This window comes from Phascolarctos cinereus, unplaced genomic scaffold (genome assembly GCF_003287225.1).
Source record: "Phascolarctos cinereus isolate Bilbo 61053 unplaced genomic scaffold, phaCin_HiC Scaffold_4;HRSCAF=312, whole genome shotgun sequence".
Taxonomy (NCBI): Eukaryota; Metazoa; Chordata; class Mammalia; order Diprotodontia; family Phascolarctidae; genus Phascolarctos; species Phascolarctos cinereus.
Genome location: NW_027555847.1, coordinates 224,459,426 through 224,467,219, shown reverse-complemented (window position 1 = coordinate 224,467,219; position 7,794 = coordinate 224,459,426). Strand labels below are relative to the sequence as shown.

The 7,794-nt window shown below is 36.0% G+C and overlaps 1 pseudogene; it reads right to left on the bottom strand.

Annotated features, from left to right (window-relative positions):
- Positions 1–5,068: 5,068 nt before the first annotated feature.
- LOC110201909 (sex comb on midleg-like protein 2 pseudogene) lies at positions 5,069–7,278 on the bottom strand (annotated as a pseudogene).
- Positions 7,279–7,794: the final 516 nt, after the last annotated feature.

Below are 7,794 nucleotides of genomic sequence, written 5' to 3'. Positions count from 1 at the left end.
CTCTTATTTCCTATCCCTCCTGACTCTTCTACCTTACTAATTTCCAAGGAGTTATTTTTTTCCTTTAAGATTCAGAATCTCCTTTTCTAATTTGTGGACTTTCTTTTCATAATCTTCTTGGTTTTTTCGATTGTTCTTATTTTTAAAAAATTTTCCTCAATCTCTCTTTTGTTTTTTTTTAAATCTTTTTTTTAAGTTCTTCTATGAATTCTTTTTGGTCAGGTGACCATTTGACATTGCTCTTTGGGGTAGGAGAGTTGTTTTTGCTTCAGTATCCTCCTCTGAAGATGAACCCTGGTCTGCTCTGTTCCCATAGTGACTCTGTATGGTTGGATTCTCTCTCTTGTGCCTTTCCATCTTTTTAAAATTTGTAGCAGCTTATTTTTTGTAATCACCTACAGCCCTGGAGTATAGAGGATGGTGCCTCTGGCCTCAAATCCTCCTTCAGTTCTTCCCTCTGGTCTGGAACTGAAACCAAGAATTCTACTCTCTTGTAAGTGGCCACATCCAGTGGAATCCCCACCCTACTGTTTCTGGACTCACTGGGTGTGTGCTGGTTCTTTCTCACTCTGGGCTGCACAGCTGCATCTGGCATCCCTTATCAGCAGAAGTTCCCTCAATGTTTACCCCACTCAGATGCCATACTCCCTAAACTGTTGAGTAGGTGAAAATTCCTGTGGCTGGCCCAGCTAACCTCAAGGCTTTCTGCTTGCTGTTTCAGCAGAACTTGCCTGGAGGTGTTTACTTTTCTCAGGGACCAAGTATCAATCCTAGGATTTTTCTTCAGACCTTCTTTGATTGTCCCTGGAGGACTACTGTTCTGCCCCAACTCTTGCTCTATGTTCATCCTGAGGCATTATTTTATCTTGCTTATGGGAGAAATCTGGAGAGGTTGGAATTTTCTGACCTACTCTGCCATCTTGCCAGAAATCCTCTGCCCCCAAAGGTGGGAACATCCGATGACTCTAACCACGAGCATTCCAGTGCTGGATTCTGGATCCAAAGCAGGGGTTTTCAGGGTGGCTCTTGTGGTAGCTAAAAACCAGACTAGACAAAATGTGGTCATTCATGTTTTCCCTTCTTCCATTCATCTTCCTCCATCTTGGAAGTGCTTGAGTCTGCTTCATTTCCCTCAACCTCCAATCTTGAGATGCTTAACTTAGGTGGCTAATACTTATTTATCCATTATGTTTTTAGACTTTTAATTTGTCTTCTAAGTCTGACAATGCAGTAAAACTGTCAAGTACTCATAATGCTAAACTATTTGCATAGTTATTCAAATGTTGCATCTAAAGGGGTTTGAAATCAGATTTTTTTTCCCCCCAGAGTCAGATTTCTGACTGGAGGCTTGGAGCTACAAAGAAGTTTTGGAGATTCATTTTACAAACTTCTCGGGGAAATAAAAATACAGTATGCAAGGAAAACCAAGATTGGCAGGGGGTTTTAAGCCATGCCATATGAAGATCATTTGAAGGCAATGAGGATGTTTTGCTTAGAGTATAGTTAGGTAAGGGTATATTAGCTGTCTTCAAATGTTCAAAGGGTTGTCACATTGAAGAGGGATTCTCTCTGGCAACAGAGAGAAACACCAGGACCAATCATGAAAATTACAGAGAGATAGATGTTGGTTTGACAGGAGAGGAAAATTCTTTTATTTTTTTAAAACATGAAACAAATACTTTATTCATTTTTCTGTAGAACATTCCTGTTGAAAATACATTTAAAATATATTCTTTTGTGCTTAGATGTCATGGTATAATACAGTGTGAAATAATGGTAATGGAATAAGCAAAAGTGATTTATTTTATGCCTACATTCATAAACAAAAGACTTTGCACAAACAGTCTGAAGAAACAAGGAAATACATGCAATTTTTCTAGTAAAGTATTATTGGTACAATGACATAATGACCTTGGTGCTTCTTGGAAGAAGTAAACTGCTTACTATGTTGATGTGAATTAACTCTTTCTGATCACTATAGTACCATATTCAGTAGATTTCTGATACATTCTCCAACACTAATTATCTGGTACATGTACAGGTTTAGTTAACCCACTTTAAACAGCTACAGTTGAGGCTTAACAAGAAATATGGAAGTTAATGTTAACTTATATTTTCCTAGAAATTTTTCTAATGTGTAATATGTTTGCAAATTTACTTTTAATTTAAAAAAATATGATATACTATCCCTCCTGTTATCTTAGTAGCCAAATGTGATTATGGACAATGCTGAGTCAGAGCTTATGACCAACCTAACACCTACCAAAAAGAAATCTTATATGTGGCCAGAGACATTCTTTGATAAGATTAAAAAGCTATTTGGTTCTTGTGTCTAAAGAGCACAATAAAAAAGTAATGAAATGAGGCAGCCAAGTGGCACAGTGGATTAAACACTGGCCCTGAAGTCAGGAGGACCTGAATTCAAATCCAGCCTCAGACCAAACACTTGACACTTACTAACATTGTGACCCTGGGCAAGTCACTTAACCCTAATTGCCAAAAAATTTAAAAAATGACATAATAAATTTAATCAAGAAATTTGGAAAATGTAGCTAGTGGTCTGAAAAGCTAACAAGGATGAATATTTGATAGCTGATATGAAGGGAGCCTTGAAGTAGAATATTTGAGCTGATGTGAGGTGAGGTGGACTGAGATGTGATGATCATAAGAAAGGCAGACAAAAGCAACAGCTTGAGGAAAATATGAAGTAAGATTTCCAGCAACCTGATAAAAGCAGGAATGATGGAGAAAAATTTTTGAGCAAAACTATAAGGGAGAAGATGCAGTCACTCTGGAAATTAAGTTTGGTCACATATACACCATAATTTTCTCTGTTTGTTATTAGGATATCTTATAGATGTATCTCATAGGTAGGTGAATGTTACCAACTGTTACCAGGTGATGAAACTTCAACAATTCCCTAATGGAAAAGAAGTTATAATTGCAAAGCAGTAAAGATCCCTATATGCAACTCAGTGAAATATTATTGTTGGTATTGTGGACTTTTCAATTCCACTTGCAGAGATGGGTAGCAACATTGCCAACAGCACCATTTTTGAGACTGAAGACAATCCATGTAATTTCCTAAATGGTACCCTTGTGCCTGAGTTCATGTACCTCCAAAAAGTAAACAAACCACTTTGCTCCCAGGGAAATTACCTAAAGTATAATCCTAATTTAAAAAAAAAATCTGTTCTATGGAAAATGTAAAGATACAACCTTTTTAGTGGGGGCACTTATTTTACTAATTTCTAAAATAAATTTATACATTAATGCAATGTGACATGCACAAATCAACAATGCCTGAAGTTTTGATAACAAAATTGACAAATTTTCTAATCAGAAAAATATACTATACTTTAAAAAATATTTTATGTCTCTGATCAAATACATTCTGTAAAATTTACAGGTTGGTTAATGCAACGTAACTCAAATGATGCAACTGTAGCAAACATACTTCCCCAAAAATTACTGGCTAAATTTAAATTACATGGCAGTCATTTAAAATGTGAATGTTTGAACATCTAATACTATTTGTTAACTATATGATATTACAATATTCATTCAATAACCTGAAGATTTTTTTAACTAAATAAAGCCTTCTCAAAAAAGCAATTTGCAAAAATATTAATTTTGACAAGAAATCTTTTATAAAAATGTAATAAATGTTATAAAAATATCCATTAAGATTACATTTTCCCCAGCAAATAGAATCCCTGGTACATAGCACATTTAGTTTTCTACATAGAAAATGTACCTTCTTGTCCCTGATGTAACTGCTATTGGCAGTGACAACACACAGCTTATACTATTCAGCAAATAAATCATCTCTTATATAAAGAGCACCAAACTTTATGTAAAGCGATAAAGATGAGTATACATATAGCACCACTTCTTTATGAAAAACAACCTTTAAATTAAGACCAAAAGGGGTGGCAAGTAGTGTAATAAATGGGTATTCCAGGATAAAATAGTTTGGAAAGCTACATGAACTGATTTTTGCATAAGGTAGGGAATTTCCTTTTATGAAAACTAATCTGATTGTTTCTTGTAGCCTTGAAAGATAAGTGGAGAGTAGCTAATGTTGGCAAATAATGCAGATTTATTTTCAAAATAATAAAAATGCCACTGTGGTAGTAAAGAGTGCCATTTTAAACCATAAGAAACAAATGATTTACTTGTATGCACCTACACATATATGGCTAAAATAAAAATATGGTACAGTATATGAAATACATATACATATATGTAGAATCAGACAAGACATACATATATCTGTGTACATGGATGTAAGAGATGAATACATATTTCCATCCTCAAGCTTAGCAAAAAGATGGAATGTTTTACAACAGAAAATGTATCATGTATAAAGGAATTTTGGATTTTTCATCTCTGAACAGTTGACTATTTTTTTTTCTGATGAGACAATTTAAGTGACTTGCCCAGGGTCACACAGCTAGTAAGTGTAACAGTTGACTATTAAAGTGGTAAAAGAAAATCTTTCCAAGTAATATAAATATTTTCTGAAGAAAATGACAGTTGTATTTCTCTCAAAAATAACTACACTTCAGAAAAGCTTACATCTGTTTAAAAAAACAAGCAAAAGAGAACACAATTCACATGTTTATTTCCTTTGAAAATCATTAAAAGCATAACCAAATTGAACACTGGAACTTCAGAAAATTATTATCAAGAAAGAGTTGAAATTCACACCTGCATCTTTAAATTCTATGGTCAAACTTTTGTAGCCACAATTATGAAAATTGATAAACCCCCGCAATCTTGTTTAGTTTTGTTTTAAATCCTTTGGGATTCAATCATTTTGGTTTTCAATGTGAAGATCAGTTGAAGTTAATGTACTCTTGTACATTTCCTATATCAACTATTATATTTATCAGTGTTCTAAAAATAAATGCCAACTAGCTGGCAGCAAGAGTCAGTTAAATGCTCACTCCATGAATGGATTTTGAAATGCTACAATAGAATCATTTCCTGAAAATAGTAGAAATATCACATTTGAAGAGAAATCTTCTGCAACCTGAGAACTAGATGCCATAGCAAAATGTTTTTAAATAAAAGAGAAATCAGTCCAACCAAAAAATACAATAATCCTTGTATCTCTCATTGGATAATATTTTCCTTGTTTGAGTTTTTCAATGTGGTAGCAGAGCTTTAATGCTGGTCCCCACTTTAGTCCCATATATTTCATTATCACAACACTCCTCAATAACAGAAGTGCTTTCCCATCAGTTTCATGTCTCCTGAAGAGCTTTGCCTGTGGTGCTGATGCCTGAGGATCAGCTTCTTTCACAAATCTCATCACTTCATCTATAGATTAACTTGAGGGATCTTTACTGGAATCCTCTTGAAGATTCTCTTTTTAGGTACTGAGATCTGGTCCAGTTGTTGAACTTGCACTTCAATTCCCCTTTGCATTTGGCTACTGTTTCCTTCATAATAGTTGTTTCCAGAAGGGTTCAATGACAGTTTGTGTAAGGCTGGCACTGAGTTTGAGGTAGTAGTTATTGATTGAAGAGAATTTTTATAACGTATGGTATTTGTTGAGTTACTACAGTTTGCGGTATTTCTACAGGCAGGGCTTGAAGGGTTTCCTGAATTCAATGATGAATCCATGGATTGTTCAGAAAATGTATGCTCTTTGGGCATGCCCTTTTCTTCAGCTGGCAATATTTCTGCTTCAGGGACATGTACTTTTGTTTTAGGAATCTTAGGGGAGAGAGGGGAAGCATAGGGTGAAGAATTCTGAGAATATCTTTTAGTACCATTTTTTTTTAGTACTTTTGCTGGTTTATTCTTATTATATATGCTCTGTAGGGTTAGGAGCAGTTCCCATACGAGGGCTGAAAGGCTGGCTACTGAAAAGGTTATTACACTGCAGACCATGTTAAAACTTCTCCAGAAATTGAAGGACAAATGTTGCACTGTTCATGGAAGGAAGGTTGGTGGCATGTTTTTCCCCATCAAAGGATGCAGCTATCATTTCTCTTCCATGATGTCCTGATTTAAGAAATCCAAAAACCATTTTAAGTTGGTGGGCACAATCTATACAAGCCTGAACAGCCTGATGGAGTACCATATTAACAGGCTCTGGTCCAAAGTGATCAGGAAGGAGTTGTACTTTTTTCTTATTCAGGTGAGGTGCAGAGTTTCTGTGTTTGTTCACATAGAAACAAACTGTAGATATAACTGAAGCAGTTGTCCCAGGAATACCAATTCCATCTGTAAGAATAAATGGATTGCTTTGTTTAAGGTGGGCAAATTGATATGAGTTATGAATATAGGAGGACATGGCACTGCATGAATTTTTCTGTTTCTTCCTTGTTTTGGGTCTTTTTTTCCTTATTTTGAGATTTTCAGTGTGAGAGATGGTTTTTTTTTTTTGTCAGGGAAACATTTTTAGGAGACTTGCCCTTCTTGAGGACTGAAGACTGTCCAGGTGGTTTAGCCCAACCTAGTTTCTTGCTCTGCCGTGCTGATATTGGAGCAGTTTTCTGTGGAGGCTGCATTGAATGCTGGGTCACTTTGGAAGGTGAAGATTGTATTTTTGCATTACTCTTTGTAGTGGAAACACTACTTCTTGGTAGTTGCAATGCAGCTCTGGTTAAGCCACACCACCCAACTGGGAAGATAATCTTGAGAATCACACTTGCCCCAATAATCAAAAGCTCCTCGCCAGCTATCAAATATAATAAAAACTTCATCTCCTTTAACATTTGCAACAGTTGCTGGGCAGATCAAATAAGGATTCTTTTCATTCCAATTTTAAAAATAGTTGGGGCTGGTTTTTAAAGAATGTTGCAGCTGCCATTTCAGCTCCATTTAATGTTCTTAAGGGGAACATTAGCCAAGATGATGCATTCATCTGAAATCCCAGAGGAAGCATGCCTCTTTTCTTTTCATAAATTCTAATGAGCTGTATGTCTGAAGAATCTACAAGCCTCCAAAAGTCATTTTTATTGTCACTGCCATCCAGTAGCAATTGTGATCTGACACCAGTAATTCAAATGACTGTGGCAATACAGAAAGAAGTGACATTCCATGAGTCACGTGCTTCTAATTTCATGCCAACTTTGAAATCATTAGTGGGTGGAATCTTGGACTATTGAAACACTGTGATGGAGCAGTTAAAGATCCAGTCTTTCTCGAGTAACTGTCCCAGTTAAAATGTTCATTCTGCACAGGAAGATTGAGTGATTTTTTTCCCCCTTGCTTTTCCTTCTTAATATTCTTTGAATATTTATTTACTGCCTTCCTCATAGTTGTTCTCTTCTTCAGTGTTCTTCCTTGGGACAGGAAAGACCAGGAACTGCGTCTTAATCACATAAAAGATTCCTCATCTGTAGGTTCCAGGCACAGATGGTGGAAGTAGAGCTGCTTTGTCTAGAGGGGAAAATTCTCAAGGATTAGAAATATACCCAAGTAGAATTATGCTTTTTCAAGGACTAGTGGATTCCTCTTCTTTGGAGGTATTCAGACAAAGGCTGGATGAACATTAGTTTTGTATGCTGCAGACGACATGTTTGTTCATGTATGTGCTGTAGTAAAATGACCTTTGAGGTCCCTTTCAACTGAAATCATATGATTATGTGATTTAGGGAAGAAGATGAAGAGATTTTTTTCCCCTATTAGTAGTTGGAAGTAAGTAGTTAATTTGTCGCTAAGGCTACACAATTGCCTTGGGAAGATGGCTGAGACTCTAGTCAGTATCTCCCACTAGGTATGTTTCCATGAAGGAATGCCTGGTGAACATATGGTGAGCACTTGCTCCTTAGG